The 12,868-nt window shown below is 48.7% G+C and overlaps 1 long non-coding RNA gene across 1 annotated transcript in view; it reads right to left on the reverse strand.

Annotated features, from left to right (window-relative positions):
- The window catches only part of LOC121707724, a 19,334-nt gene extending 12,377 nt beyond the window's left edge, over positions 1-6,957 (reverse strand). The window contains exons 1-2 of the long non-coding RNA XR_006031387.1: positions 6,846-6,957; positions 5,654-5,717 (exon numbers count right to left, since the gene is read on the reverse strand). This is a non-coding gene — a long non-coding RNA (uncharacterized LOC121707724). The remainder of the gene's footprint in view (positions 1-5,653; positions 5,718-6,845) is intronic.
- Between the last annotated feature and the right edge of the window lie 5,911 nt (positions 6,958-12,868).

Here is a 12,868-nt window from a genome sequence, read left to right on the forward strand (position 1 = left end):
AGCTTGTCTTAATGGAACTGACAGTGGCAACACAGGTGCCATCAGAAACACTTGCTGTCGTGTTTTTCCACAAATAGCGGTCACCATGGCGCTACCGTGCTCAGCTCAAACTGCATCAGTGCATTAGTACATTTATGCACACACACACACACACACACAAGCTATGAGTGAGAATTGTATTGCCAGACGAGAGACACGGGTGACAATAATAGCGAAAGGTTGCAAGCAAACAAAAAACCGACAGGCCAAGACCGTCGTATTAGGAAACAGAAACAAGCCACGCAGCTCATTCAGTACATCCGATTTTTAGTCAAGGGCATATCAGCTTTCGGTGGCGACGGCTCATATTTCGCTCTCGTCCTCGCCCCTGAGGTTGTTATCGTACTCTTAATGCTAATCGGTGTCCCCCGGTGACTGGCGAGGGGCCCTGGCGTCGCGCTTTTAATGAGGACGCTTTCCCGACCCTGCGCAGCACAGGTGTCAGGGAGGTCAGCGCTGCACCGAGACGGTGGCGGCAGGCAAGGAGGAGAAGAAAAAGAAGGAGGGGAAGAGGTGGATGAGAAAAAGAAAAAGTGCTGTACCCTTCACAAACTCGCTCCGGGGGAAGGCGACCACTTTGCCCCCGCGAGGGCATCTGATGTCAGCTTCCACGCGGTAAACAAAGGACACATAATTACATTGTTGGGTTGTGGCAGGCCTGCAATTTGAGAGCTAATAGGCTATACTTCCTAATGAAATTCCACTCAGCGCGCCATACGCCGTCGTGAGTGGCAATAATTATTTATTGTACCTTGGCACCAGCAGGAGAGATCAATCTGCTTTGTTTGGCATGCGGCCCCATTTCCCTCCCACAAACCGTGGGCTATCATTAACCAATTCTGTCAACATCCAAGGCATCCTCTCCGTACGTTACACAATTCTGGCTCAGGGAAAAAGATGAAGAGAAAAAGAAGAAACAAGCGAGAGAGAGAGAGAGAGAGAGAGAGAGAGAGAGAGAAAGAGAGAGAGAAAGATGTGGGGTGGTGCATCAGGAACAGATGCTTAGAGAAAACTCTAGAGGAGTGGAGAAAAAAATCTCTCACGTTCTAATCACGGAACCTAGCCTTTAAATCTCTGACAGACTGCTGAGATAAAAAAAAACAACACTCCCCTCAGTTCTCTCATTCCCTCTCTCTAGTGTGTGTTTGTGTGTGTGTGTATGTGCTCGTTCATTCGTTTTGTTAGCACCTATGGCTCCCACTTCTGTTGGCCCATCTTCCCTCCTTACTCCGACAGCTTGTTTCTGACCTTTCAATCAGGCCATGACAAGCCGTGCCGTACCGTGGCGTGGCGCGCCGTGCCTGCGCTTGGCCTGGGGGCGCCGTATTGCGGGCGTGTGCCCAAGCCTGCATCCGTCAAGATTACGCCGCGGGCGCTTCATTCCCCGGCGCCGCACATTCGTCACGTACGCCGCCTGCGGACCGATTCGGCCAGGCGCGCTCCCCTCCGGGGCGAGCGCCAAAACGCCAAACGAGACGGGCGGCCACTTTCAGAGCTGATCCCTTGCACTGATGAAGCTGATGAAGAGCTAGATTGTGATATTACGAAAAAACAGGAGCAGAGGTCTCTCTCTCTCTCTCTCTCTCTCTCTCTCTCTCTCTCTCTCTCTCTCTCTCTCTTCCTCTTTATCCCTCATCCATCCCTCTCTCCCTCTATCTGCTCTTCCGCCCTTTTTATCTCACTGTTTTATTACAGACACCAGAGTACAGTTTCCTTTTTTTTGTTAAGGCTTCATTTACTGTAGTTCTCTAATGATTTGAGTGTGCGATCCCTTTCGTGTACATTTAGTTCTTTCATTTATTCTCTCATATTCTCTGTCTCTCTCATATTCTCTCTCTCTCTCTCTCTCTCTCTCTGTTGTGAGTAGGAGTGTCGGAAGAGCAGCATGACTGAATGAACCTCCACGCGCTGCGACCACACACTTGTGCGTGCTCAGGAACAGTCATCTCAGATGTGTAGGATGCTGTGAGGTATCTCTCTCTCTCTCTACCTCCTCCTTCTCTGTATCTCTCTATGACTTTATTTCACTCCGCTCCATCCCCCCCTCTCCCTTTCTTGTGTGCCACTCTAGCACAATGATGTAATGTTGGCAACTGCTGGGTGTCTGTCTGGGATCTCCCTGTGATTATTTTCCTTTAGCAGAGCCTTCACTTAACGGCCCTCTCTTTCAGCCTCACACACACACACACACGCACACGCACACGCACACGCACACGCACACGCACACGCACGCACACACATGCACACGCACACGCACACGCACACGCACACACACATATACACATACACATGCACACACACACGCACACACACAGTCACACACACACAGTCACACACACACACACACACACACACACACACACACACACACACACACACACACACACACACACACACACACAGTCACACACACACACACACACACACACTCACAGGAAACAGGCAGACACACATTCACGTCTACTCTACACTTACATGCCCAGAGAACAAATACACAGTACTCACAAATATGCGTACGCACTCTCAATGCATATTTTGTTAGTGAAGCAAAACAGAATTGTTCTCAGCCAATTAGAGTGAGACCAGTGGAAATGTAACAGCGACACAATGGAAAGACAGAGCAGTGCAAGACAAGCATACAAATCGTACAATTGCAAGTCTGTCTTCATGCGATCTATGACAACGGATGAGGATATCCCACTAGAGAGAGGTTTTCAGACAGGGAGGGGGGCTTGCTTGATTTCAGAAAAGTGACATCATTTCTGGGGTCCCACAATGCAGCTGTCTATCGAAACCTTGCTAAATCTCCTCACAGCTTTGTCTCTCAACCACTTCGACTGCAACACACACACACACACACACACACACACACACACACACACAGAGAGCACCTTCCCTAAGAGACCACTTACATCCCAAGGCCAGAGCTATAGAAAAAAAAAAAAAAAGAAAGAAAAGAGAGAGAGAGAAAACAATTCAGGTGAAAAAAGCGGAAGTAGGAGTGGACTGGAGCAGAGCCTGGACGACTCTGGCGCGCTGCGGGCCAACGACGCAGCGGGAGAGCCCCCTTTAAGAGGGCGACACGGCGAGGAGGTGGCTTGTCAGATTCGCCTGATAGCTGCTCCGTGCCGAGAGAGAGCACTGCAGACTGTGTCGGAGGGGAGGGGAGGTGGGGAGGGGTGCGCTGCAGAGCGGAGCAGTGTGAGGAGGGTGTGTGTGTGTGTGTGTGTGTGTGTGTGGGGGGGGGGGTATGGTGGGAGAGAACCAGTGGGGGTGGGGAAGGAGGTGGTCGGTGGGGAGGCGAGGCGAGGCGCGGTGCGGAGCAGGGGAGCCTGTTGCAGACGGTAATCCCTCGGCGAGGGGCTAATCCTCTGCCGCGCTGTCACAGGCGCCGGCTTACGCGTCGGCACGCGGAGGTGTGGAAAGGGGAGAAAGGAGAAATGCCACATCTCTGAATCACACACTGATCCCAAACCCCCCTCCCCCTCAGCCCTGCCACTAAGACCTGGGCTGATTTACTCTCTCTCTCTCTCTCTCTCTCTCTCTCTCCATCCTCTCTTTCTTCTCTCTTTCCCCCTCGCTTGTTCCTGTCTCGCTCTCTATCTTTTGTTTCTTCTACACAGACTCTTCTGTTAGGTCTGGCAGAGACCCAGAGCCCAGTCACTCCCTGCCACCACCACTGAGTCGCTTTTCTTACCACCCTTCTGCTCTCCTGGCGGCCTGTCCTGATTTCACCACTGCAGCAACAGCAATAGTCTCTCTCTCTCTCTCTCTCTCTCTCTCTCTCTCTCTCTGTCTCTCTCTCTTTTTTTTTCATTTTATATTCACTTGCTGACATGGAAGGGATGCTGCTCAGGGAACAGTCATAGTCACTTTCACATCACTCCATGTCTCTCCAACACTTCTCCTTCTACTCCTGCTAATGTTCCTATCATGCTCCTATCTGTTGCGTCTCTGCCTCCACCACAGACACACACTCTCTCCTCCTCCCTCTTGGTGGGGTATACACACACACACACACACACACACACACACACACACACTGCCCCCTCTTCTTCTCCCTCCTGATGGGGTACACACACACACACAGGGCAGTGTCATCAGTAGGCATTCTTCCTTCCCTGACCAAATCCAGCGGCATGCTGATAATCTCACACAGCTCAAGCACCTCCATTTGTCGCTCACGCCATCTCCTCACTGCACATTTCTCTCTTTGCACCTGACCAGGGCTATGGTGTGGTCATCCACATCTCAAGGACAATGGGCAATCGAGCCGTAATTGAGAGAGAGAGAGAGAGAGAGAGAGAGAGAGAGAGAGAGAGAGAAAGAAATAAAACTGAAAAATCAGATGTTTCATTTCTCTTATCTACTGCCATGTAAAATTGATGGCAGACTCACAAATATTTGAAAGAATGAAATTTGGGGCTGAGTGCACCTCCGTCAACAGGAAGGAGAGAAAAACAGGAACATCATCATTATAGTTCCCTAGGCAGGAGGGATAAAAGACTAGCAAACTGCAAGACATTTACATATTCTTTTTTCCTTTTTCTGCAACTTTCTGTAGTCTTCAAAAGAAAGCGACAACACACCCAATGCTATCAGCTGGAAGCATATTCTCTAATGCTCCTCATTCTACAAGACTGCTGCTACAATTTGACTGGTGCTCATTAAAATATTTTTAGCACCTGTCCTCTTATGAGAATTACAGAACGAATGCACCACTTTCCCTTGGCGACAGACATCTGGGATATTTCTATGCATTTAATCGTCGTTTTTTTTACCCCCTATCACTTTTCTTTCAGTGCTGTGAACTGGGTTTGGTAGTGGCATGTGTATCACAGCATCACATGCTTTGTCCTAATTTAGAAGGAGATCTATTTTTGCCCAGCTCAAGGGATATACACACATTTGTCTGAACAGCATATGTGTGTGTGTGTGTGTGTGTGTGTGTGTGTGTGTGTGTGTGTGTGTGTGTGTGTGTGTGAGTCAGTGAATAAGGTAAGTGTAAAGAACGAATTAGAAAAAGACCACAAAAAGCCACAGTGTGTTGAACGGGTTGAATAAATGAACACCATTGCAATGTGCTACCATGTGTGCTCATGTAGTGTGATTCTATGTGTCAGTCAGTCCTGAGAACCACAACTTCAGTTCAGTACACTCCACTTACAACAACCTGCTCTACTACTAACAGCACCAACCTAGCATCACACACACACACACACAGACACACACACACACACACACACACACACACACCTGCTCCCTACTCCCCGAGTCCTTCAACTTTGGTACACCTCTCTGTTAACACCATCTCTTCAAAAGCCTTCAATGGTAATTCACTTATTAATAACATCTGCACACGTGCTTTGCCAGTCATCAGTAAAAACACGCGCATAGTTCAGCCATTTCAGCCATTCAGCCCAGAGCTGGACAAAAGCCTCTCTCTGCATCTACAGGTCATGCGGTTAGTATGGTGATATTCAAAGACACATAGGCACACACACACACACACACAAACACACACATACACATATAAAAACACATACAGCCACAGGAGAAGAATAAAATAGGAGATGGAGGTGAGCACGTCAACGGTGGTTTCACCGCCACTCACCTGCAGGTCTCGCCTGGACCGTCCCACCTCTCCGAAGCAGCCGATCTCCTCCGCAGCCACGCCACTGAACACAGCGGAGACAATGAACGGGTGAGTGAGCAAGGGAGAGAGAGAAAGAGAGGGAGAGAGAAAGGGAGGGAGGAGGAAGGGGGAGAGATGGAGTGGGAGCGAGAGGGATGGGGGCACGGAGGAGAGAGAGAGAGAGAGAGAGAGCGAAAGCACAGGGGAGGGGAGGGGAACCGGCTGAGCTGACAAGTGTTTGTGAGTGGACGGCCAATCAATGCAGAAATCAGCACAAAACACGCTGGATTAGTGATCGGCAGCTCTTGGCAGTGATGCCAGAAGAATGGTGGAGGAACAAGAGGAAAGTAAAGTGAAATGGAAAGAAAAAAAAAACTGAAAAAGGATTTGGTGAATAATGGAAGAGAAAGAGTATTTCTTAGAGGGACAGTGGGGGATAGAAATAAGGGGATGGAGTGAACAAGCTGTGGGGAGCAGTGTGTGTGTGTGTGTGTGTGTGTGCACATGTGAATGTCAACTAAAGTCTTTTTTCAGTATCTGGAATGATTCCCTGGCCAAAGAAAAGAAGGGCCAGAAAAGACCTCTAATCTGACCATTGTGTATGTGTGTGTCTGCATGCATTTGTGAAAGAGAGAGAGAGAGAAAGGGATAGTAAATAGAGAGGGAGAGAGAGAGAGCAAAAGAGAGTGAAAAAAAGAGAGAGCAAAAGAGAGTGAAAAGAGAGAGAGAGAGAGACAGAGAGAGAGAGAGAGAGAGAGCATTACTATGTGAGTTTCCAAGGACTCTCCCACCCTGGTGTTTTATGTTCCGTTGATAAAGCATTCTGTTGGAAGTGTCAGAAATACCTGACCCTTTCTTCTCTTGGCGCCTAATAACTTCTCTTTCCTTAGCATACTGTGCTCTTTGCCTAGATCGCAGTGTACCTCAACAAGAGCAAGAGAGAGAGTGATAGAGAAATATGTAGGAGTGAGAGAGAGAGAGAAAATGAAAGAGTGAGAAAGAGGAAGGGGAAGATGGCAGGAAGAGAGATGGTAGAGAAATGTTCTACTCTCTACAAAGCACTCAGATGGCAGCTCAGGTGGAAACCTAAACTGCAAAGCCTCTAAAAACACAAGGAAAAGAAAGAAAACAACACACACTGAACTGGACCCAGTGTCCTGTCCCAGCTCACCTTTTCTGGGGAGCGCTTCGCTTCCTTTAATCTCCTCGGGGGGGGTCAGCTCTCTCTCTCTCTCTCGAAGCCCACGAACGAGGCAGAACCAGACTGCACAAGAGCCCGGGCTTCTTGTGTGGTTCTCCCCCCGCCACTCCACAGCTTGCCGGCTCAGTCCCCCACTCCACCCACCCACCACCACCACCACCACCAGCACTGCCCTTCCTCCTCTTCTTCTCCTTCTCTGTCTCTTTCCCACCCCTCCCTGAAAGAATGAGAAAAGTGCCCTGCACCAGGTGTGAGCTCAGCACCGAAGCTCAGAGCCCTCTGGCTCCAGTACAGTGCATGGCAATCTCCGGATCTAATTATTCCGGTCTCAAAAGCAGGAGAAGGCTAAGGGGCGGGGGTGGGGGGGGGGGGGGGGGGGGGGAGGAAGGGAGGGAGGGAGGTCTCCTTTGAGTCGTCTTGGAGAGGAATTAATTAGAATGAAAAGTGCTTTTCAGCTCGATGAAGCCGTGAGAATTATTCAAAAGCAAAGTCCCCTGAAAACTTTTCCTTTGCCAGATGGAGGTGCAGAATGACAAGATGGAGGGAAGGAAAGGAAAAAAGTAGCTGTAGGAGGAAAAAAGAGAAGCATGAAAGCAAATCAGAAAAGTTTCGGCGGCTGATGTACAGCTTGTCCATTTTCTGGGAACTGTAGTGAGTTAAAGAAGAGTCTGTACGTCTTTTTTTGGCTCCACCTTTTCTTCCCTCTGCTTTTCTTCTCTTCTCTACTCTTTGCTCCACTTCCTTCTTCAGCACTGTGGCGTATCGCTGTGTGAGTTCCCCAGCCAGCGAAGGGGGGGAGGGGGGGTGGAGGGGGGGGTGTTGCCGGAGCAGGACTCGGCAGGTGCCGCATCTGTCTTCTCCCTGTCCGCCGGCACTCAATCTCTCTCTCTCTCTCTCTCTCTCTCTCTCTCTCTTCCTCTTTCGTCCACTTTCTCTTTTCTCTCGCCACGGTCGTCCGTTCGCTCTCCTTCGGTCGTTTCATGATGGTGATGACTTTTTCTTTCCTCCGCAGGTGACACAGCTGAGTGGGATTGGGAAGCGTGGGGGGGGGGGGGGGATGAAAAAAGAGAGAGGGAGAGGGAGAGAGAGAGAGAAAGAGAGAGACAGTGGGATGGATAGTGAATGACTGAACGAGAGAATGGATGAGAGGAGAGGAGAGGAGGGGAGTACGAAGGAAGGGGGCCGTGGATGAATGCAAGCGTTCAGTGGAGAGTGGATGCATTTCTGTGAAGAGGGGGTGGGGTGAATGATGGAGCTTGGTGTTTTCCCTCTCTTTCTCTCTCTCTCTCACACACACACACACACACACACACACCTCCACGGTTAGTAATGAAAGGGCAAATGGGTGGAAGAGGGAGAGAGGGAGTGATTGTGGAGGTGGAGGTGGAGGGAGGCTGGCTGGTGATTCAGCGGGCAGTCTTGCTGGTCGTATCCTCGGCTGGCTCTGCCTCTCACTGTGCTGTTCTATCCCTCCCTCTCACTCCTCCTTCCTTCCCCCTTTCTTCCGTTGGGTTTCTCTCTCTCTCTCTTTCTCTCACTGCTCCTTCCTTCCCCCTTTCTTCCGTTGGGTTTCTCTCTCTCTCTTTCTCTCACTGCTCCTTCCTTCCCCCTTTCTTCCGTTGGGTTTCTCTCTCTCTTTCTCTCTCTCTCTTTCTCTCTCTGCTCCACACATTCCACCTCTCCCTTTTGCTCTCTTTGCTGCCTCTCACTCCCCTTTTTCATTCTTTGTTGCCCCTCCTCTCTGCCGTTATGCTCTCTCTCTCCCTCTCCCACCCTTTTTCTCACCCCCCACCCCCCCCCCTCCCACGCACACACACGCGCACACACACACACACACACACACACACACACACACACACACACACACACACAACACACGCACGCACGCACGCACGCACGCACGCACGCACGCACGCACGCACACACACACACACACACACACACGCACACGCACACGCACACGCACACGCACACACACACACACACACACACACACACACACAAACACGAACCCAGACTTTATTATTCACTTGTTCTGACTGCGGCACGCTTCGGTAACCACCAGGCAAAATGAGGTGGTACAAAATGGAAATGTGTGTGTGTGAGTGTGTGTGCGTGTGTTAGCGCGGTTGGTGTTTGTGCAGAAGGGGGTGGGACGCATGATAGACATGGACCAGCAGGTGTCCTCTTTTTTGAATAAATTTGAGTGAAAGTATCAAAAGCAGTAAATAAATAAATAACTTGCTATTTGTTTGTGTGTAAAAGTCAATCCATAATAATTCTGTCTAGGGAGCCCTGATCATCATCAAATGAAAAATATAATAACAAAAGACCTGCATAAGTGTACATAGTTCTCTGTGACCTTAAGTATGGTAACTTTCACAAACTACCTGACTAACACTCCACACGCCACAGAAGACAGTTAGCCAATTTAGAGCTAATCGTCCACTGTAAGCTATGGTGTTGGCATTTCCTGTTGATTCTTTAGTTGGAAAAGTTAGCATTTTGTTAAATGTCAGACAATCATGGAATGACCCCTGGTAGTGAGCTCACTCAATAATTTTCATCATTAGGAAAGGAAAGGAAAGCACTGTCATGATAAGCCATGTAAGTGCCTGTGATGACTAAGAGCAATAAAGGCTTACGGAAACTATGAAGGTGTGTGTATGTGTATGTGTGTGTTGGAGGCGTGGGTGACAGAAGATTTGCCCATCATCCCTCCAAATGCCTGTCTGTATACAGGGATTATGAACGCAATAAAAATGTCATCAAAATCACCAGCACCCTCCTCCTACACTGCACCTCCCCTGCACACAACTCTCACTGACTGCGCCAGCCCCGACAACCCCCAGCCCATTTTAATCAAAGCCGTCTCCCAGCCTCGCTACAGCACAGCTCTGCCTCCCAACGCCAGTCGCGGTGATAAACATGATATAGGGGACGGAGTGACAGACACGCACAGGATGGCCGTCGTGGGGAGATGAGGTGGCAAGGATGCGGCAGTCAGGTGAGGACTCAGGAGAAGGGTGGGATTGAGAGGGGGGCCAGGTAAGGACATGGACGAATTGGACTCTATTTAGGTTACATACAGTAGGGAAGTACCGCTGAGTTTGTAACAGAGCTGAGGATCGGCTCTTTTGTCATGGTGGAAAATGTTTGGGACCTTGGGTCACGGCCGCACTTGTGACGGTAGGCCTATGTGTTGTGCAAAGCGAATTTTCAACAGGTTCACTTTAAGTGCTCACCCTAAAATGTTGCTCAAACTTCTCGCACACACTTCTAATCTGGTTATAACTATAGAGTCTACATCCCACTGAAGTATTACATGATTAAAGGGTGAACAAGTCAAGAATAAGTTGAAAGCGTTAATGGCACAGTCAACGACTCTGGAGACAAGAGGGGATGACGCTGACGCCCCCTCCAGACGGTCCCCGGAACAGAGAGAACCACAGAAGAACTTTTCCCCACGTTGCATCACTATTTCAGCACCATTCCCAAATCCCTGAATAACTTAAGGACAACTCAAATAAAAATTCCACCCACAGCAGCGAGTGTCTCTGCCCCCTGCATGCAATAAACAAAGCTAGCAAAGTGGGTTTGCTTTGTAACCTGCTAACTATTTATTGGTTAAATTAAACACAATATTGGCTTTTTGTTAGATGTGCAACCCATATATGTTTGCATTGGCTGCAGTTGGAAGTCAATTATAGGACTTTTACCTTACTTTTCTACTGTAACTATACTTACAGCCATAGACATTATACTCTTACACCCGGGCTACACTGGGTATGCAATTGAAGCTCTCTGTTCGCATAGCGTAAAAATAGTTTTAGAAGACTGGTCTAATTAAACGCGCCACTATCACATCTGGTGTAGCCAGTTCCAGTGACAGCTAATTGTTGCAGCAGACGGAACATGAACGGAGCGCTTCAGTTACGTGCCCAGGGTAGCTTCCCTGTTATGAAGTGCTGTGGCTCAGGTCCAAGCGCCCATGGAGACCCAGGTTCGAATTGACCCGCCGTCATTTCCTGAAGCCTACAGTATCTCTCTCTCCCACTCGCTTCCTGTCATTCTTTACTGTCCTATATGAATAAAGGTAAAAAGCCCCCAAATATACTTTAAAAAGAAATCACACACTAGCCTCTACAGTATGGCAGCCAATCAAGATAATTATGTAGAACATATTCTATGACTTTGGTTGTGGCTTTGCTCATCAGCTTTCAAGTTTTCAATGCTTTTCGTTCTTTAATCTAGTCTATTCTAGTTTGTGTTACAACGGAGTTTCTCATTCCTGAAACTTAACACATCCCATGGCATAGTTTGTAAAAACATTTGATGTTTCAGCAAAGATATAAGTCTAACAGATTTACATAAACTATTCAAACTGCATGTAGAGCATTTCTTAGCCTGGAAGAACAATCAGCAAAAGGCATATTTCCAAACGTTTCCCCACACACTTTTTGACCACGATACCTCCTAACATACAGTATACAGTATGTATGTTTGTCATATATGTATGTTTACTACACAAAATATGGGACTGCCCTTCTACATAGTGGCTTCACTAGAATGTTAAGGATTTCTTTTGATAGTTGAAGTTGTGCAAGGAAACTGTACAAAAGCTGGGCAGGGGACATCTCTTTTCAGCTCTGCAGTAACACCTCCCTCCACCTGCTTCCATTCCCCTGGGAACCTTGGCTCGGAATTTCAACTCAGCTGACAATCTGGATGGAGGTAAAAGGCAGGTGGGCCCATCTACGGACAAATGGTCTCTGTCTAGAAAGTTCCTCCCTCCTGCATCTCTGGCACCTGTGCTGGAGAAAAGTGGGTCAGAGTTAAGGGTCTAACGAAGCGAGGAGCAGCTTCTCCACGCGCACCCGCTACATCATGCTTCTCTGCTCGCGGGATCAGCTGAAGTATCTCCTGCCACGAGTGTTTCTGCCTTGTTTTCATAACAGAGGACTGACTGACTGAATATTCAAAAAAAAGAAGTAGAAGAAGAAAAAAAACACCAACCTCCTATCGAGTTTCTCTCGGTATCAAAGCACAGCAGGAGTCGCATTAAATCAGCCTGCCATCTCCCTGTGTCTGTCGGAACGCTCGGGAACGAAACAAAAGCTTGGGCAGGAAGTGAACAAAAGAAAGAAGCACTGCTCTGCGTGATATGGGGCCAATCTGTGAAAGGGGGTTGTGGAGTCAAACTCAGAGGCCTCTCCTGATGTTTCCTGACCTTTGGATGTGACGTTTGGTACGATGTCCATAAGACACAACCTCTTGAGGAGAAGAAAGAGAATAGAGAAAGGAAGAGAAAGAGAGGGAGAGATAAAGAGAAAGAGAGAGAAAATGAGAGTCAAGAGCCAGGGTAACAAGTCAGACAGATTCACAGGTTTGTTTTTAACCTCCCCACTTCAAAGCTGCACAGAGCAGACAGACAAGCTGGAATCAAAGCCCATCTCCCAAGGTGGGCCTCTTCCATCCACTCCTCCTCATCAGCCCCCACACTCCTACAGCTGTTATCAGGCGAGTGTTCTGGAATCAAAAGGGGACGGGCATGGCTGTCCGCACGCTGCATCACCATAGTTGCCTTTGTCAGAGTGGGTTTGGTGGTGAAGTCCTGAGCCTGGGCTACACAGACACTGTGGTCCTTTCATCAATTCCCCTGTAAACAGAGTGCAGAGTAAATAAGAGATGATCTCATTAGGGCCCCAGCATTAGTCAGATATTACGGGCGGATCTTTGATGTTGGCTGAGGAATGAAACATCGCACAGAGCGCCAGGGCTCCACACTCAGCCCACGGAGGGGGAACCCCCTCCTCTCTCTGGGGAAGCCAGTCTTCTTTCATACCGCCTGACTTTCACACTGCCTTTGTACTCTTGCATGCTCCCCACCCACTCACTCTGGTGCTTTTTTATTTTTTTTGCACACTTTCATCAGTCCTGTGTCACTTGAAAGACAACGAGTGAGAGAAAGAGAGAGCAGAAGAAAGAGAAAG

The sequence above is a fragment of the Alosa sapidissima genome, chromosome 4 (genome assembly GCF_018492685.1).
Source record: "Alosa sapidissima isolate fAloSap1 chromosome 4, fAloSap1.pri, whole genome shotgun sequence".
NCBI lineage: Eukaryota > Metazoa > Chordata > Actinopteri > Clupeiformes > Clupeidae > Alosa > Alosa sapidissima.